At 43.8% G+C, this 20,974-nt stretch overlaps 1 protein-coding gene across 2 annotated transcripts in view; it reads right to left on the reverse strand.

Moving 5' to 3' along the window:
* BRINP2 (BMP/retinoic acid inducible neural specific 2) overlaps positions 1-20,974 on the reverse strand; it is a 123,329-nt gene that overhangs the window by 36,979 nt on the left and 65,376 nt on the right. The window lies entirely within an intron of this gene.

Below are 20,974 nucleotides of genomic sequence, written 5' to 3' on the forward strand. Positions count from 1 at the left end.
AAGTCCAGACTTTGCCCAGTTGCCCCAAAGCTAAAGACATCTTTGCTCATTTACCCCAGGCTTTGTCCAGTTGCCCGAAGAGCTAAAAGGGTTAATATGGACATACCTGTCCATACCCATACCTATCCGTATGCATTTGCAGTGCCAGCATGCATACCAGCTGAGAAGGCCTATTCCATTCCTCTTATGTTATGAGAAAACCATGAAACGGAGAGGGAAGGGATTGGCTGAAACCATATAACCAATTGCTACCAGAACCAGAACAAAAAGCTACTGTCCTGACCCTCCCCCAGTGCTATTAACAACTATGATGGTGGTGACAATAGCAACAGTGAGTCTCTGAGAGGTTAAGAAAGTCATTTGCATGAAGTTACATAGTTAGTAAGCGGCAGAGCTGAGATTAAAACCCAAGTCAGTATCATACTGCTGTTTCTATAACACAATTTTCTCCTGTGGAGATTAAGTGTATTTTATGGTACCCTAATTATTTTTAAATGTTTGCCATCTTTTAACAAAATTATTTAGTTACCTGGAGCATTTCGTTCCATTTAGTTATCTACATAAACATGAATTTATCACATATCCAAAACGCAGTGTAGCATATACACCAAAGCAAAACCTTTCTGAACTAAGGTGGTTCCAATACACCCATTTGCAGAAGGAGAAATTGAGACCTAATTAAAAATCAAGTCCATACACAGGTACCATGGGAGAAATCAAAGATAAAGGCTTGATTCCAACTCCTATGGCTGCTCAGGAAATCATAACACAGAATAACAAATGACTTAGAAAAATGAATGATACTGTCTTAGGAAGCATTTTATGAGCAAATAATAAAAAATAATGGTTAACATTTAATGAATTCTGAGTATGTGCCAGGCATCCCAAGCATCTTACAAGTATTAACCAATACAATATCCAAAACAGCCCTATCAGGGGGAAAATACCATTATCTTCATTTTATGGATGAGGACATGAGGCACAAATAAGTTAATTTGCCTAGTGGGTAACACCCTGTAGGTGGCAGAGTCAGGATTTAAACACAGGATGTGTGGTTTCACAGTCCACAGTTTTTACCACCATGCTATTTCACCTACCCTGTGAAACTCAAAAAGAATAATCACGATTTTGTGAGTGGAAGAGAGTGTATGTGAGAGAGAGAGAGAGGAAGAGATAATTTTATTGGAGAAAGAATAGATACATAAGGATGGAAACTATATTTGAACCTCCCTCCTCCCCTCAAAAAAAAAAAACCCACAAAAGCCACTTCTGTGAACTGTACTGGGGTGTCAATCCAGAACCAGGCATAGGCCTCACCTGCCAGCAGGACAGTTCAGGCTCTGGGGGTGCCCAGTGGCTTTCTCTTCTACTTCACTAAGTTTCTTCCCCACCCTTTGGGGCTCTTCATTGAATCAAAATAATGGTGGAAACATCTGTGAAAGGAGTTTGAGCCAGAAAGTGGTAAAAATGTACTTACAGAGCTTATTAACCTGGTTCTTTCCAGCATCTGCAAACCTCAGAAGGCAATACTGGAAGGCAGCCTGAGCTATTCAGAGAATAAACGTTCATTTCCGATTTCTCGTTTAGCAGGTTTTTTTTCCAGTAATAAAATAATCAAGGTTCTTTTTTTTTTTCCCTAGGAAAAGGATGTTTTCTATATATCAATTATATTAACACACACTACTTCAATTAAGCCATCATCTTTGTTTCAATTAAGACATCAAGTAAATCTCCATTTCAATTTAGCCATTTCTCTTAAAATCTTCTCCCACTGTGTTTGTTACACAGTAAACAGTCTGAGAGAGCAAACATCTCAAACAGTAGTGAAGCCCCCGTGGAAAATGCCTTTAGATCAGCAGAGACCACTAAGGGGCTCACAGGTTAAGCCAAAGGGTGACCAGAACTCTCTAGCATGGACTCCACCTGCAAAGGTGTCCATGTGGCACTATAATCAACAGAAGTCTACTCCATTTTCCATCATGCTTTACGTTAGCCCACAGCGAACAACACACACTCCTATCAAAGGGTTAACATACCCATAAAATCATTAATAACAATCAAAACAAAATTTAGGAAACGTATGATCCAGGTTGGAAGGTCAAACCAGTGTGTGATCAATCACTGCTATACACACCAACACAGAGAATGTGGTAGGCATAATCCAAAAATCTCTCTACACATTCTGAAATGATCATAGTCATCTTTGTCCCAAACTGCTTAACATTAATGTTCCAGATTGCCAACAAATGATGCTTCTGGTTGTACATGAATTTAGGGATTTCCCCAGAACCCCAAAGGGCCTGCAATAGGAGAGCCACAGCCTTACCAAGCTCTGGAAACAGGAGCTCTGGCAGGACTCAGGGACAGGACCAGGCTCTGGGTTGGAAGCAAGAAGACCTCTGATGATGTTCCTAATTTGAAAGATGTAAATAAAGACCACCTCCAAGTTGCAGCTACTAACTCTCACGTCACCAGGCACACTGCAGCACTGGGTTCTTCCAAGTTATACGAAGTCAACAAGAGTTGTGCCAGCAAGTGTGCCCCCCTGCAGGGTCCCCCACTCCTGGCCATGAAAGACTCAGAAAGAGCACAGCTGGGGTCTTCCATCCCAGGGGCTGTTTCTAGCAGCTCAGCACTGAAGCACCACTTTTCTGGCTTGTAAACTGAGAACATTGATTCAGCTCCCATGAAGAGATATTACCTATGAAACCTCCCTCCCTGGGAAGCCTTAAGAGAGAGAGTATTTTAGAAAGAATTCCACAGTTTAAAAACAAAAACAAAACTATGCCTCCATGAGGCTGCAATCTGGTGACAATGAATACTGCGATCTGCAATACATGTGCTTGTGCTGAGACCTTGGGCTAATAGATAGATTAATTGTTACCCATTTTCCAATAGACCTATATTTCCATTTCTGTGTGGGACGCATGTTTGGGCACATTTCCAAGGCCACCAGTATGGCTGTCATTTAGAATGTCACATTTTCTATACCCTGAGTATGCAGCCCTACCCAGCCCCTCTCCCATGGCACCCCTGCAGGCTTGGCATCCCCCTATTCCAGTGGCAGTGCATCCGAGAGTGCTAGAAGCCCATGTGTTCCTCCTGAGTTAGACCCCAGGCTGGGGTTCCTGGGGAGACAATTAGTGCTGTTTCCAGCAGAGCCAACCAATCATCACCTGCTCAGTCAGGCAGCAGTTCTCAGAATAGGTTCTGGGACTCCCAGTGAGGTTGGGGGGAAGTCTTTTGGCAGCTGTGGAACCCAGGAAGCCCACCTCCAAGCACCACTTTGCAAACAATGGCAGAAAGAGTAGGCTGTCGTGATAGGAAATACCGCCCTTCTCTCTTCTTCAGCTTCCTGATCCACTTCCAGTAACCTATTTTGGGGCATACCCTCCTCCAACCTTGAGTTTTCAAAGGGTCTGCCATGCTGAAAGGGACTGAGTTATCATTCTCTAAGAGGCTGTTTGGGGTAGGAACCAAGCTTGTAAGAAAAAGAATATGTATGACTGGCTTTTCCATTTTCCTTGAAAAATGATGGAAGACACAGGACAGGTCATTAAATAAAATATTTAAGAAGTTTGGAGCCAAAAAAGATTGGCCTTAGCCAAAGACACAAATAGTTTTCTCATCATTTTTCCTGTGACTTGACTTTGTCTATGTAAACTGTCAACCAATGACCCTGGGAAATGTTCTCACATACAGAGTTCTGGATAAACCCAAAGGTCTTTGAGCTCAACTTTGTCTCGGGGAGTTGACTATCCCCAGCTACCTTGAGAGTTGCCAGTTTCACACAGGAGTCTCAATAACACCACCGATTTTCCTAAACAGTCCCAGACACAAGGAAGTCTTCTCTTTCTTCATCCTTCTGCCAAACATACCTCTTATCAGGGGCTACTGCTCCCACCACAGAACTCAATCCACCAATGAGCGATTTACCTCAGTGAGTCAGCTAATATGGCTTCACACACTTTAGCTGGACATTTTAGGGGCTGAGGGATATATCGTGCTTTGGCTCCTGTACAGAAGGCAGTATTTCTAGACACATCACATCATCAGGAGATTTCTATCTCAACAACAGATTACTGTAATGTACTTAGCTATTAGAGCCTTTACTGCTATAATGAATAAGACATGATTAATCTGAGCTATAAAAAGAAATTATAATAAAAACCATAATCTCCTACATGGGTGTAGAGCTTTCTTTTCATTAAAAAAAAATCGTACACAATTTTCACATAAGTTCAACTATTTTACCTATTCAAGAAAGAATCTTGGGAAAGAGGAAACAGAACCATCATTAGCGACTACTCACCTTTTCTAGGTTAAAGATGAAGAGACAGAGAAACTGCAAAAAGTGACCCAAGTCTCATTCGATCAGGGGTGGAGGCTGACAAGAACCTGGATTCTGCTCTGAAGGACTTTTCTATCTGGGCTCAAGCTCAGGAGCCACCATAGCCCTCTGTCCTATTTCCCAGGAAATTTTTTTTTAAGATTTTATTTATTTATTCATGAGAGACATAGAGAGAGGCAGAGACATAGGCAAAGGGAGAAGCAAGCAGGACTCAATCCCAGGACCCTGGGATCAACTGAGCCAAAGGCAGAAGCTCAACCACTGATCCATCCAGGTGTCCCTCCCAGGAAATTCTCTGGCCTTGTATTCACCAAGGAAGAATTCCAAGGCAGGAAGCCTTCAATTTGGGAACTCTTTGGTTAAATCCTATCTTGGTCCCTATAACTCCAGGAGGCGGAGCAAGAGCAGAGATGAGGCTGGCCTGCCCCCAAAGCCCCTGTGCCCCTGCATCTTCCCCTATTCTGGGAGAATTCAAGCAGCCTGGCATGTAGGTAATTTAGCAGCCTGCTGTGTTCTCAAACAACGGCCCGTAAACAATGATTGGCCAATTTCATTCTAATCTTCCCAATTTTGCTCTAATTAAAATCAAGCTGTAGCTTTCAAACAGTTTAATTAAGGCTGATTGGGAGAAATGGGGAGGGGAGACTCAAGCTTAGAGGAGGACGAGGTCACTGCTGGCCAAATTTCACCCTGTCCAGTTGGGGCTCCAGGGCTTGGAGAGAGCACTGAAGGCAGTGTGTTTGTAGGATCCCCAGGAAATACAACACACTCCTTGGAATGAAGGGCCAGTGAATCTGAGACCAGAATGAACTGAAGGGGGAGCTAAGATCTGTGTTTTCCCAGGCACAGAAAGCTCAGCCCTGCCCTGACCTCCTGACCTGCTCCCCACAGCAAATCTGTTCAGCTGTAGAGAAAAAGGCTCAGGTCACCACTCTTTGCCTCCTGCTATGCTTGTCCTTGCTCAGCAAGCTAACAGCCGGGGCCTTGCTTCTCCACAGCAAATGTCTGTGGGCTTCCCATTATCTGCTTAACTCTTAAGAGAATCCCCCACCCCCGACTGGCAGCTCCTTCCATTATTCTACAAGTTTATTCCTTTGTGATGAGAAAGCCTTTCCGGAATTTGGGTGCATTTGCTTTTTTATATGAGCCACTCTTCTTTGGACTAAATATTTTCTGTTCCTTCAATAGTTTCTAGATTCCCAGGCCTTTATGCTAAACCTTCTCCGCTTGCAATCTAGCTTGTTAATGTGTTTCTTTTTAAAGATGGCAACCAAAATTAAACACAATTCAGTAGCTGTGTTCTGAGCCATGGAGAGTACAGGATACAATTTCTGAACACATCATTATCATCAACATAACTATCCTCATTGTGTCTATCTACTGAGCCCCTGTGCTACCAGTCATGGTATTGGGTGTTTTACATATTTTTAAATCATCACCACAATCTTATAAATGTCAGTGTGGTAGACTGAATCCTCATTCCCACGTGGATTAGAAAGAATGCCTTTTGCTATGTGACTTCACACTATCAGTCACTCCTATGGATGGACCTCATTTCCCTCCCCCAGTGATACTGGGTGTAGCTACGTGACTTCACTCTGGACAAATGAATGTGGACAGAAGTGACAGGGTGCCAGTCCCTGGCCAAGATCTAAAGAGGCATTGCATTTTTTCCCTCTTCTTCCTGCCTACCTGCCCTGGCCATGAGAATTGCTTCCCCCCACCTAGCTGCAGGAGCTTCTCCTTCTGCCTGAGACCTATGATAAACGTGACCAGAGAAAACACCAAATGGCCTCCTCGCAGACCTGTAGCCTGAAGCACACTAAACCCAGCCAACCTACAGATGCATGAATGAGAAAAATTATTATTGTTTTAACTGAGTTTGGGGGTTACTTTTATGTCCATAAGTATGGCAACAGTTAACTAATACCTGATACATACCACGAGTTTAGTCTTATTTTATAGCTGAGCTAGCTGAGGCTCAGATAAGTATCTTCGTCAAGGACACAGAGCTAATCAAAAGCGAAGACAGTTTATGATCTTTCATACATATATATGATCTTTCATATATGTATGAAATCTATTTCCTTTATTAACACTCCTGAATATTGCATTCCTTTTTAATATTTATATAGTAAATTTATTTAAATTCTCCCACTTGTTTTATTAAAGTATTGTTAACACATTTACATTCCTTTTTTTTTTTTCAAGACAAAAATATTCTTGGCTAACAGTAATCTCATAGTCAACCAGAACCCCTCATTTCTTTCCAATCCCAGATTGGTTTTTTGTTTTTGTTTTTATTTTAATGGCTGAGCCAGTCCATGTCTTTCCTGTATTAGTGAAGTTGGCATTCTGAACTTAAATCTAGGGTTTTGCTCTTCACCACCTTCTTGCATTCCATCCTTCTTGGCAGAGACTGGAAAGTGTTCTCAAAACAATTTCTACCTTCCCCTTGGGATCAGAGGTACACAAATTTCCCCCAGCTTCCCCTGTGTTTAAATGCAGTCATGAAAAAAAAAATGTAGTCATGTGGGGCACCTGGGTGGCTCAGTAGTTGAGCGTCTCCCTTCAGCTCAGGTCGTGATCCCAGGGTCCTGGGATTGAGTCCCACATCGGGCTCCCCGGAGGGAGCCTACTTCTCACCCTGCCTGTGTCTCAGTCTCTCTCTGTGTTTCTCATGAATAAATAAATAAAATCTTTAAAATAAACAAATAAATATAGTCATGTGACTGGGTTCTGGCCAGTGGAATGAGAACCCAGACCAAGCCCATAAGACTTCCCATGAAACCCTTCCTGCTCCCTCTCTTTCCTTGTTTACCAGGACGCTGGGGGAGGACAGAGTGTGACTAAATGGACGGAATGTTGGTCTTGAATGATTTCATGAAACAATCTCCTTTTAACCATCTCATAAATTGCACCAGACACGAGCAATAAGTAAATAATTAAATAAACTTGTACTAAGTCACTGAGATTTGGAGACTGTCTGTTCCAGCAGTTAGCCCACTCTAATACCTCGATCGTGTCAATCTCCTGTTCCAGCCTGGCAAAATCATCTTCACTCTTGATTTTATTGCCTATCTTGATAAGGGTCTCTTTCAATTACCTGATTTTATTGTCTATGTAGTCAAGCATCCATGCTCCCATTTCTCCTCAGCTCAGTAACATTCTCATATGGGGTCTCTTTCTCTTGCTTTCCGAGTCTAGATGGAAATGGTGTTAGTTTTGAGCCGCTTGATTTTTATGCTGGAGAATCACAGTGTGTGAGTCCTGCTCTAAGGGAAAAGCACCTGTCACTGTGAAGGATTTACGGTGAACTATCTATAACTATAAAATCAATGAATAGATTAACTGAGGCTACAGTTAGGGAGAACAGAATGTGGATTTTAAGTGATAAATCTGATTAATGTATGGAGATTAAAGTAGAAAGAATTTGATATAGTAGAAAGCTCCTGCTTTCTTTCCTCTTCCTCAATTAAACTCTTTGCATTTTCTCTTCTTCCCTCTTCTCGAGATTTCCCACTCTACTTTGTTCCATGTTTATTCTCAGGAGACCCCCTCATAAAAAGAATAACGCACTTATCTTGAAATAAACCCAATTGTACTTTTAGTTATCACCAAATAGTCCTAATAAAGAAAGTCCTATTATTCTACCCATTTTACTGATGAGGAAAATGAAGCTCAGATGCAAAACAACTTGTATAAGTTCACCCAACTAGAAGTAACAGAACTGCAATTTACACCTACACAGTATGATTCTAGAGCCTGGAGCCTCAACCACTTGTTTTCTCCTTCCATCTAATTCAGTCCCAGAACATCCTACTCACACTAAGGGATTTCATTCTCTTATTATATCCTAAACATGTGGCAGACATGGTACTGGGAACTAGAGATAAAAAGATGAAATAAAACGTGTTTGTTGCCTGAAGGAGGTCAGAGCCGAGAGAAGAACAAATAAAGACAGGTAAGTAAATAAATACACAAAATAAATTCTATAGCAGAAATATGAACATATTGATGGGAAATCATAAGTAGAAATAACCAACCCTCTTGCAGGAGCCAAAGAAGATTTCACAGGATGCTGATCTTTAAGTGGGTTTGAAAGGTGAGCAGGAGTCTGGCTGGCAGAGAAAATGGAAGGATCTATTCAGGAAGTGGGAATGGGACATGGAAAGACACACGGGATCTAAAGGAGCCGTCTGTATCTGGGTGAATCTGGAGATGTTTAGTGAGACTGGAACAAAGGATAGCAGGAATAAATGGTGGGGTACAGTCAGCAGCACAGAGTCAGTGTTCATTGGATATTTATTGAAATAGTGAATGGATGGATTTGGAAGGGACTCTCATGTCAAGAGAATGCATTCAAGTTTTATCCTTTGGGCACAGAGGAACCTGCAGAGGGTATCAGGCAGGTTGGATTGGACAAAGTACCAGTGGTAAACAGTGAAGCCAAGAGAAGAGAGAAGAGACTGTCTTTGACAGACAGCTCCGAGATGGAAGCCACACAACTCAAATGGGGGAAGAGGATGGGGAAGAGGCAGGAGTCAGTAGGCGGTGGCTGTACCGTTCCAGTTCCCAGACCATGAAGCACAGCAAAGGATACAGGAGACCTAAGTGTAGTAGGAAACATAATGAGTGCCATTCTGGTTATGGTTTTACCACAAAAACTAAATCTAGGTGCCCCCAAATCAAATCAAATGGGAAGTGGATCCAATGCCTTGAAGAGCTGAAGAAAAAGTTAGGAAACCCCCTCCCCACCGCACATTTAACTTGAATGAAAAACCTGTATTCTCCTACCATAAGCCCAGCACATATTTCCAACTTTTCCTGAAGCAATGGTGCTTCAGTTCCAGAGCAAAGTCACAACATCTTCTGAGGCATACCTGTGACCTAGAATCACCACCACTAACCTTCCAGAACTGCCTGGAACACAGGAAGTCAAAGAAGTCTGTAGGCAGGAAAATGCCTGATCCGAGAAAAGTCCATAATGTTGAACTACTACTGATCCGTGACAGAAGCCTTGAGTTCTCTGAAAGATGAGCAAGCCAGCAAGCTCTCTAGGAGCCAGAATTGGAAGAAAATGTCACGACAAAGTAAATTTCTGGAATTTTCCTTATGCAGAAAGATGAAAAGGGAGAGTCGGGCAAAAGAAACAAGGACAGTTTGAGAGAGAATGGGAGGAGGGGAAGGAGAGAGAGAAGAACTTCTGGAGGGAAGCCACACAGTGCCAACAAGTCAAAGAATCAGGGAGGATAAAAGTCTCCAAGAATCTAGAGACCTGACATGGAAAAGAGGCATTTAGACTTATTGTCAGGAAATAAAACAAGAAAGCAGAGTCAGGACCAGTAAGTGGAATTATGGGAAGAAAGACTGATTCTATATCAGAAAGATCTTTCTAGTGTTTGGGGCTGTTGCATGGGAATTGGCCTCAGTGAACACCCAGGACTGGAAGCACTCAAGCTAAGGCTGGTTGACCACCTCCGTGGGGATTTGTAGAGTGGTTGTCTACACTGGCAAGGAAACAGGTGATTTTCAAGTTTCCTTCTAATTCACAGATCCAAGCATCACTGGGTACCGTCCTGCCACCCCACGCCATTGGGCCTCTTCCAGTCACTGCCTTGGCAGCTTCAGCCTTATGTCCCAGGCAGATCACCAAATCCATGGTTCCCAGATTTAGTTTACCAACCTCCAAGCACTAACATGGACACCGCCCTACATAGTGGTAACAGAAGGCAAAACATGTATTATCTGCCTCTGGGGCCATGTTTCTTCTTCCTTTTTTTTTTAAGGATTCATTTATTTATTTTAGAGATTGAGGAAGAGTGCAGTGGGGAGGGGCAGCAAGAAAGGGAGAAAGTCCCAAGCAGACTGCACACTCAGTGTGGAACCCAACATGGGGCTCATTCTCATGACCCTGAGATCACAACCTGAGCCAAAATCAAGAGTCAGATGCTCAACAGACTGTGTCACCCAGGCATCCCAACAGCCACATGTCTTCTATCAAGTTCCATTTGAGCATGAATTCCCAGATGACCAAGGCTGACATTCAGGGATGAGCACAGCCTCCCTTCCTCTCCATCTTTACAGACTCACAGCCTAGAACATAGAGAGAAACAGCCAAGCCAAGGCCAGCTTACTGTGCTATGTACAGTTTACCCTGGTCCTTGGGAACCAGCCATGTTGAGGGACCATCTCATGAGGGTGTTTACATGCTTCTGCGGATCCAGAACTCACTCCCTGAAGAGTCTCCCTTCCTGTCCCTGCTCCGTTACTAGCCTATCTCCAGGTAAGGTACAGGCTCTCCTGGCAAACAAGGAAATGAGAATTCTCTCAGGCACTGGGGCTGATAATGAAGGGTTTGGTGTGGTGCTGGTTCTGGCTATCACATTTTTCTCCCAACTGGGGCCATCTACCTGGCCAGTGAGACTTTTTGTCCACCCTGACTCATTGTGACACCAGAGTTTGTTTGGTCTTTGTAGTGGGAGGGAAAAAGAGGCACATTTCTGGGCTTAGGGACAACCAGGGAGCATTAAAAAAGTGCAAGGTGTGGGTATTGGGATAAGCATCCAACTCTTGACTTCAGCACAGGTCATGATCTCAGGGTCGTGAGGTAGAGTCCTGTGTAGGACTCTGCGCTCAGTGCAGAGTCTGCTTGTCCTTCTTCCTCTGCTCTTCCTCCCCCTACTCATGCTCTCTTTCAAATAAATAAATAAAATGCTAAAAAAAAAAAAATCAGATACAGAGGGAAAAACACAGCAGGCAGAGGTAGCTGTGCTAGACTCCTCCATCTTCCCCAAACCACATCCCAGGTCTAACAGCCCTGATCTGCCCCCACCTATACCTGCAAATCCCACAACTAGCTGCGAAGCCCCAGCCTCCATCTGATCCCATGGTGTGTTGTGGACTGCAAAGGGAAGGGAGAGTGACCCAAAGCATATGTCACTTGTGTCAACGTAAGGAACTGGCAATTTAAGAAGTATCCTAATAAGCAGAGGTTATTTGCATCACCAAAGGGGTTTTCTGGCTTTATGAAAATATCCTTTGAAACATAAGACATCTCCAAATGTGTAGCTTATAAATCAGAAGATACCTGATCCTAAAGGCAGGAGCTACAGATTTACTTAACACTGAATTTTTATAAGCCATTGCCAGGCAAAAAAATAAGATACTGCATTTTGGAATGGCATTAAGTGTCCCTCTAGTAGAGGATTCGATTTACAGAAATTCAATTTACACTGCACCCTTACAGAAATATACCAGCAGTGTAAAGCCGACACACACAGAATTTGCTGTGGGTGAATTGTTTCAGGAAGATTCATCTGTAGCTTCCTCCCACTAAGGGTTCCCCAGAGCCCAAGCACAGATGGAGAACTTTGGTGGAAACAGAGGACTACAGGATCTCTGAGTGAGATGAGCCTGCTGAGCCCCCGAGGCCCTTCTTCTGAGTCCCAAAGACCTGCTGGAATGCCATAAGGAAGAGCAGGAGGGACAGAGAGCACAGGTGGCTACAACTAGAGGCACCATCTCTCTGGGAACGTTAAGAATCCCAGGCTCAAATTATGTATCTGATTCAATAAGCACTTAACAGTCAGATCCTCTATTGTATGGATTGAGGCTGGCTCTTCCTCTTACCAGATGTATGACATTCTCTAAAACTCAGTGTCTTCATCTGTCATATGTATACAGAGAGCTCCCTTGTAAGTTTCTCATTATGATAATTGTAGTGTGTGTGTGTATGTGTGTGTGTGTGTGTGATACATATGATATAGATCACTTAGTAAATGTGGGGCATGTAATGAACACTCAATATAGAGTTATTATTATTTATTAATATTACTAATATTTAATATTGGAGGGAATACTTTGCTTTCTTTCCCGGGTTAAAGAGAAATTGTGGCCAATGTATCTGCCCTCTCAGAACAACCTATTTTCTTTGCCCCCTACTCCTTCATCCCATGGGAAAATCAGGGAGGTTGGTAAGAGGCATCTGTCTTGTGGTTCATGCTTAATACTGTGTGATCGATGCATTGAGATCCCTGCTTATGAAACGTTTTTATCTTTCAAACCGCCGTGCCCTCCAGCAGACTGTCCCTCTGAGAGTGTCCCCCTCCTCACAGCCCTTGGGGAGCTCCACCTGAGGCCACCTACCTGGCCCATCCATAGCATCGAGCAATGCCTTCTCTAGAGGCTTCACTTAGGATCGGGCAAATCAGTTAGGGGCACCAGCAGGCTCCGGTTGTCTCTGATTTGAGTCTGGGATGGATTGTGGGGAGAGGAACCCTGTCTGGGACTCGGGTCCAAGCCTTCACCTCTAGCCGAGCTTGGTGGTAATAAATGTGTTCTGCTTGCCCTCAGCACCTTGTGAGTGCACTCACCTGCTCCCATCCCGGAGGAGGAGATGGATGGTAGGCGAGGGGACCAAACTCCCCAGGTGGCACCCTGGACCACTGCACAGACCTCCCCGCCTCCAACCACCTGCTCCAGGGAATCATCCTGGAGGGCAGAGGCCCCTGAGTCCTGGCCATGTCTCCTTCACCACTGTGTCCCCAGCACTTGTGGAGTGGCCGGTGCACTCACGTGCTCCATCAGTACGTGCTGAATGAAGAAATGCCCCGCCACGTGCCACTCACTGTTCTAAGCAACACGGACTGAAATAATTTTCTTGTGGGAGATGTGGGAAGCCCTGAGGTGGGATAAATGTGGCAGAAGCGGAATAAAGAAAAAAAAATGAGAATCCCTGACCCAGAAAAAGCTCTTCTCTTGAGGAGAAAAAAAAAAGGAAAAGGAAAAGACCACATGACTAGCCAGTGTCCCTGTCTGCTGGCATCTGTGTTGTGATGGTTTCTAGACGGAGCCTACCTCACTCGTCTCTCCATGTACACAGCTCTAAGTAGCAATTCATTCATGAATAAAATTAATTATTTCTGGAAGCAAAAATTAATCCTCTTTTTCTCTGCACGACCGACTCAAGATCTTGCTACTAAATCTCATCTGAAAACAAAGCTAATCTTGCTTTCCTCCCCTCGGTCATCCTAGATTTCCCCCCCATTTCTTGCACATTTTTAGTTTTACATTTTTCTCTTCACAGACCATCTTTGTAATCCGATTTTAAGCCAGGGTGGACAACCTGGATATAGCCCCCAAAGACATAAGAAAATTTGGCAGGAGTCATTTTGTCCTGGGGGAACCTGGGACTGGCTTCCTGAGAGCTGATTCTGATGTGGCATCCGGGTCATGGACAAATCCATCCATCGCTCACTGCAAATGTACTAAGTGTCTTCTCCCCGGCCTTTGAGATGCTACATTCCCATGTGTTTTCCAGTATGTGGACTGTCACTCAAACTGGACTGCTGAGCTCCCAGAAACCTGCAGAAGCCTGTTTTCTCTCTTTTGTAGTTTGTTGTAGTGCCCAGAATCATGCTATGCACAAAGGAGACTCCACAAATACCTGTAAGAGGACCAAGTGAGCAAATACACAGTGTGCTAAGTCTACCTTGTATCTGATTTTTTAAGCATAAAAGGTGCTGGATTTTCAGATGAACCAGTGACTTTCTTGGGCCTTACAGCACTGAGTACCATTTTCTCACCAGCCAAAAGTTCACATCCCATTTTTCTCAGGTAGAAACAGAAGGAATTGCCTTTGGCTCTACCTTCACCAGATACACAATTATTTTTGCTTCATTCTACTCACCGTTAACATAGGAAAATGACGTGCCCCTCCAGGTGAGAGTGTTTTGAGACTGTACCTTGGCAGAAAGCAGTGTCTAAGGGGCCCTTTTGGGATTTTGGAGGGTCAAGGTATAGCAGAAATGACACAGTGGGACAGAGCAGCTGAAGGACGGACAGGGTCATGTGTTTCAATTTTAAAAAAATATGCATTTTTATTTATTCATGGAGACACAGAGAAAGAGAGAGAGAGAGAGGCACAGAGACACAGGCAGAGGGAGAAGCAGGCTCCATGCAGGGAGCCTGACGTGGGACTCGATCCTGGGACTCCACGAACATGCCCTGGGCTGAAGGCAGGCGCTAAACCACTGAGCCACCCAGGGATCCCCTGGGTCATGTGTTTCTTGACATTTACATTAAACACATGGGGTAGGCTGCTCAGTGTGCTCCCATCCCTGTGGCTACCACACCATTCCCCAGATCTCCAATTGGACACTTTCTACTCATCCATCAGGGTCTCATCTATTCTTCCCCTTTGATTCCAGCCTTCCTTGACCTTTCTGTACAGAGATCTCCAAATGTATTTATCTGCAAGTTCCATCAGATCAAGAACTGTGACTTCCTTGTTCCTGGCTTTTATCAGACTCATGTAGAAGCATAACCAAAGAGTTGGCCCTCAAAAATGCTGGTTGAATGGGACACCTGGGTGGCTCAGTGGTTGAGTGTCTGCCTTTGGCTCAGGTCATGATCCTGCAGTTCTGGGATTGAGTCCCTCATTGGGCTCCCCGCAGGGAGCCTGCTTCTCCCTTTGCCTATGTTTCTGCCTCTCTGTGCCTCTCAGGAATAAATAAATAAAACCTTTAAAAAAAAAAAGCTAGCTGAATGAATATTGCTCTGTTTATGCTCTTACACTGCAGTTGTTTGTTTATGTGTTATTTCTTCTTGTTCTAAGAGAGCAGAACAGTTTCTCATTCAGTTATTTTTACACAATGGGAAGCTTCATAGGGGTCTGTTGCATTGTGTGTTTCTATGTCAGAGATGGAGATAGGATTCTACATAAGGATGAGACTAGGCAAGGCACCATTCAAGGGCCTTCCAGACATTTCTAAAATGAAATTCTTTGGGTGAAGATCTTATGCTGGGCCCATAGCCTAGATTAGATATTATATGTCAGAGGTGCTGTGCATTTAACTAGCACCAAACTCTTGATTAAATTCTCAACATGTTGTTCTGTCCCTCTCCTACCTTCTCACCTGTGGACAGAGAAATACTGCCTGTGACCAGAACTGCAGCCTCATCATTGCCACCTTGCCTCTAATTTTGCTCTAATTTCTTTTTTTTTTTTACACCATTCATTTTCCCCTTCTAGCCCGACAAACTCCCTTGTTGTCGAAATACAGATCCAGTGAGAAGTTCAGAGATCAACCAATTCACTTGGGTGAGGCCATTTCTCTAGAAGAGCTCATCTTCCTCCTGCCTGTCCCACCCCCCCTGAGAACCACAGCCCCTGCTGTGGTGCCCTGCAGCTGCGTGATAACACACCCTTCCTCGACCTCAGTTGCTGTACTGCACGCCTAGGAAATCACTGGGATTTACCCAGGCAGACTCAGGTTGCCTTTGGTTGTCGTTTATTTATGTGGATTGTGATCTCTTAATTGGAGATGGTGCCTCTCCCAGGGTTCACTGTTTATCCAAATCAGTATTTGTTAGTCCGTGAGACGTGGTCCGGATGCTAAATCAGCTCTGGAGCTCCTCCTGTGTGATTGCTTCCACAGCTGCTCTTCGATTCCTCACCTCCCTATCTCCCCGGAGGCACCCACAGGCTGGTTCTAGGCCCTCCAGCCTTTTCTGCTTTTAAACTTTTCTCCCAGCTGCTGGATCTATCCTTATGAGTTCATGTGCCTTGATGCTAGTAACTCCTGAATTTCACCTCCCTTGACGACTATTCTAATTTCATTTGTAACATCTCCTGTAAATATTCCCATGATCTCAGATGCATCCTGGGGGATGCCTTCCTTCCATCTTTCTCCTCCCTGGCCAATCCTGCTCTCCTCTCTACCTCCCAACACATAGGGTAATCGAGTAGAGTACTTCTCAAGCTTTCGTGTCCCACCGTTCATCTGGGGCTCTTGTTAAAATGCTCTGTAGGTCTGGGGTGAGGCACTGGGTCCGGTAATGATTAAGAGCTCTCAAGGAACACCGATGCCACTGATGCACAACCACACTTGGAGTAGTATGGGTCAAATATTTGGTTGTTCCCATTTCTTGCTTAGCTCAAATGTGAGCTATTACCCAATCTTGATGAACTGCACAAAGACTGTTTTTTCAGAGGGTTATTGCCTGGGGCCTACTGAAAGGTCCTTTTGGCCTAACTGCCCTCATTCACCACATCACCGGACTCTATACCTGGTCGCCCTATTGGATGTTTCCAGATGCACTTGCTCAAACACATTGCTGCCTCAATCTACATACTTTTGGGTATCACTCCAGCCCCTTGTTTTTCAGTTTTGTCCTACTTTGGTTCTCAAAATTTTCCCAAAATATGATCAAAATATAATATCCTTTTTTGTCAAGGAAGATACCTATTTAATTTCTCTTTTGGTTTGTTTTCCTCCCAAAAGGCTTCTAATGTATCCCCAGACCCTTCCTTTCTAAAAAAGAAGCAGATAGAAATGGGGGTAATAATTTGAAATTATACCTAGCTTTGCTTTTCTCCTAACCACCATATTATGCTCATTGTTCTGTATGATTTCTAACTTTTCTCTCTTAATTTTAATTTATTCTTTCCGAGTTTCAAGCGTTTCATCATAGTGGCTTGGATTTTTTCCAATACCATGATTATCTCTCTATTAAAGCTTTAATACAAAAAGAAATAAAAAAAACAGACTGCTCATTACTTTGATTTGTAGCAAGGAGAGAATGGAACATTACCGCTAGAGTGTTTCGAGAAACCATATTTACATTTGCATCAGTTCAATTTAGGTGCCTGATTAGGTTGCGTGGTATGATGAAGATGCACTTACCAGTCAGAGGGAAGTGGCATGGTCTAGAGTAATGAGCAGGAGACCTGAAGTCAGGAGCCCGGAGTGCTATTTCTGGCTGTGAGTGGCTACCTCTCCGACCTTGACCAAGTCAATCTCATTGCCTTGGATCTTAAGAGCCCCCACCTGTCTCACGGCACTGCTGTGAGAGGTGAGCACTTAAGTGTCTGTCCTGGTGTGGGCTATGGAGTCAAACAAGGGAGAGGGCATTGAGGTCACAAATGGAATCAGAGACAAGATCTCTGTTCTTATAGCTCTTACAACTAGGCTGTTAAGAGACAAAGTCTGAGAAGTGGGCTGATTGTTCAGATCTTGGTCACCAGGGCTTGAGGACATGGTGAGAGATGGGTTAATGGGATTTAAAAACTCGCCCGAAGTTGAGTAAGATAGTCAAGCCCATCCTGTTATTTAGGAAGGCTTAACAAGAATGCATGTTGTCTTTCTTCTCACAACAATGCCATCCTGAGATTGTTCATTTCATCCCCAAAGACAGGAAGCAGGCAATGACTGGCTTCTGGAGTATGTCCAAAGAAGGCTTGCTCAGTTAGCAATCCTTAAATTTAGGAGAAAGATTTTTACCTATAGTGACCAGTAAGTGTGTGCCAGAGAGAATTCATTTATCCTTTGGTTAGCTTTATCTCCCAAAGAGAGACAGATTGAGGGGTAAAGGTGCTTTGAAAAGGAAAGCAAAAGAATGATTTTTTTTTTCTCCTTGCCATGTAGTCTGTCGATGTGAAGCCCTCAGCGGACATTATCACAAAGGTAGCACCCATGGTTCTCATCTCAATACCACTCTTTCATTGGCTAATATTTGTTGAGGACAATCCAATAATAGTTATTATTTATTAAACACTGTGCTTAACATCAATTCACTAATTTAATTTTCACATCAATCCATTAGGTATGCGATTATTATTTTCATGATTTTACAAACAAGGGCATTGGAGAACACAGCAATTAAGTAATTTGCCCAACAATATACAGCTAGTAAGCTGCAGCTCCAGGATTAGAATTCAGGTCATTAGGCTCCAGAAGCTTCACTCTAAAGCACACTGAAGTTTTAGCACAAACTTGACATGGACATCAACAGAGCAGCAATCTCCAGGGGCCTGCAGTTGGAGGCCAAAGCTATTCTAGAACAACCAATCATCTTCCCAAAGTAAGAGCACATTCTGATAGGTGGGATTCAGAGCTTAACCTTAGAACCTTGCTATATGCTAGTTATGACCTGTTCACACACAAGAAGAGGAGAGCCCCTCTCCTCCTCTGTGAGAGACCTTCATGTGCTTCTGCACCACATATTCTAGACCCACTGGGATATCTTAATCTTCCCTCACCACAGTTCACCTTTTTTCCTCTATGGAAGGCACATGTGGATACCATCTGATTTCTATGTTCAGAAAGCTCTCTTAAAGGAACAAGTGAAAGACAAATGCTGTCTGAAATCCAGAGTTGATGTTCTCTGTAAGCTTTTCCTCCCTGTGGCCTTCCAGAACAAATGCCCTCTGGTCATTGGGGATGACCTTCAATGTATATTTTACCAGTTGTCTGTGACCACTTTCATCTGAGCAAGCAAGGTCTTGAAGTTGCCAGAGAGAATTGCCACTAGAGACAGAAGAGGATGGGATATAAATGAATTCCCACAGGGGTAATATAGAGCCCTACATCAATATCCATGGGCCCACCATTTTGCTTAATAACTAAAGGCAAAACTCCCAGAATGCTCCTGGAGCAGCCGTGTGTGACCACTCTCTCTTTGCTCCACCAAAGGGTCACACATCAGAACGCTGCATTCCTGTCAGAATGACTGGTTACTGTTTCCCCAAGTACAGGTTCATGTGCAATAACTGACCCCAGAGAAACAGAATGGCACAGTGTAAGAGCTTGTCACATTAAATGATCAGAAAACCATTACCAACTGATAGAACAGTTGATGGTGCAGAAGTGATTACAGACACTCCCCATGGGCCAGCTCTGAGCTGCCGCCCAGGCATTCAGTGGCTGCCAGGCTTAGGGCTGGGTCTCCATAAGGAGAAAAATCTATTGAGGGAGAAGAAAAGTGATGATTTATTCCCTTTAGTTTCTATAGACCTTTGAGTGGATGGCGGCGTTGGGATCCCGGGCCTGACATTTTAGTTCCAATATACTTAAAATATATACGTATATATTTGGTGATGATCATGCTTCTCAAAGATTGGGATGAACTGAAAAGGTCTAAGGTAAATTAAATCTGGTTTTCCTGGACCAGAGGGATTTGCAGCTTAAATATATGCTAGGTTGGATTTTCTCTCTTTTTCTCTCTCTGTCTCTCTCTCTCTCACGATGGGAAAAGAAATTGTTTAATAAAGAGAAGCATCATTTTGAATTTACCTTATAAGAAATTTGTGTGTGGGGGGGGGGGTACAGGTCCAGTTTCTTATATATTTACTGAAAGTCGAGTCAATCTCTTCTGCTCACTTAGCTTCAATTGAGCTAACTCTGCCTCTCCCAGCCTGGGTTGCCTGCATGCTGCCTCAGTGGCCCAAGAGAATTTCTTCTGTAGTCTTTAGAGGATGGCAAAGACTAGAGCCCCTGAAGCAGGGTGCGAACTGCAATCTCTTCCAAGACCAGACTGGATTCAAGCACAGCAGAAGAGAAATGGTTTGAAAGGAGAGCTGGGCAGTTGCTCCTGAGAGCAGGACTTTATCCCTATATATGTCTGCACCCATGAAGTGTGCCAGACTCTCAAATATCTCATCTTGTCCTTTATCTGCATCCGTGTGTGGGAATCATGTACCAGGAGAACAGCCTGTAAATGGCTTCTCTTCCCATTAGGGGGTCTTCTAGTGATGAATACCCTAAGACCTTATTTCTGATACCCTATAATAGCCTAAATAGACTGCATGGTTATTGCAGAAGTTTAAAAAAAAAAAAGCTCTCAGAAACAACAACAAAACGTCTCCAAATATATTTTAAGAACTCAGAACTACTTGGAAGAACTACTTGGAAGCTAATCCTTCCTCCACCCTTTAATAGCTGTGTGGGCTTTGGCAATTTACTTAACTTCTCTGGATGTCATTGAACTCATCTGTAAAAAGAGAATAATAATTGTTCTTCCAACATAGGCTTGTTGTAAGTATTAAATGAGCCAATGTGTATAAGGCATGTAAAGTGCTAGATCCAGCAAGAGGGCCACAAACTAGTATGCTCATATGACTAGAAATGCATGTGCCAGAAGGTAAACAGTATCAACCTCTAGTTGCTAAAGGAACAGGTGATTTTTCTGGTTTTGTTTCTTTTTGTGCCTTTTTTTTTTTGTATTTTCTCTCTTTTTGTTGCATTAGAAACTCATTTGTAATTGGAAAATAAATGTCTTTGATAAAAGGAAAAAATTTCAGCAAAGCTCCCAGGGTTGTCTGAAGACCACGGGCAAGGTGAAGAGGACAAAAGAGCCATGACAACAGGGCGAGTGGGCAGAGGGATGAAGGGGAAGTTTTTATTCAGAGATGCACTCCTGGGAGCCCTGAGGCTCACTGGGTCACTGGAGGTGAGGATTTCGAGAAACCCTCTCCTTTTGAAGTACTGGCCCAGCAGCCTGGAATATGTTCCTGGTTCATCCCTCATCAGATGGCCCTGGCCAGTCTCATGTCTGACTTTCAGCTCTGATGCTCCCAAGGATAGGTCTAAAGGGCCAAGAAGGTATAGCCCTTTGCCATGGGCAAGGTCAGTGGAGGCGGTGGTGGGGATGAGGGACAGTGCAGGCGTGCCCCTGACCGGAAAGGTCTCCCCAGACCACCATTCAGCAGGAGCTGGAGCTGCCCTTCCTTCATTTGCATGTCTAGGTAATTACAACTCATAAAAGTATCTAAACCCATTAGTTAAAACCCGGCCCCAGCGTTTGACTCTGACCTCCTGCAGCAGCGCAGGCCACACGCTG

The sequence above is a fragment of the Canis lupus genome, chromosome 7, assembly GCF_003254725.2.
Source record: "Canis lupus dingo isolate Sandy chromosome 7, ASM325472v2, whole genome shotgun sequence".
Classification (NCBI taxonomy): domain Eukaryota; kingdom Metazoa; phylum Chordata; class Mammalia; order Carnivora; family Canidae; genus Canis; species Canis lupus.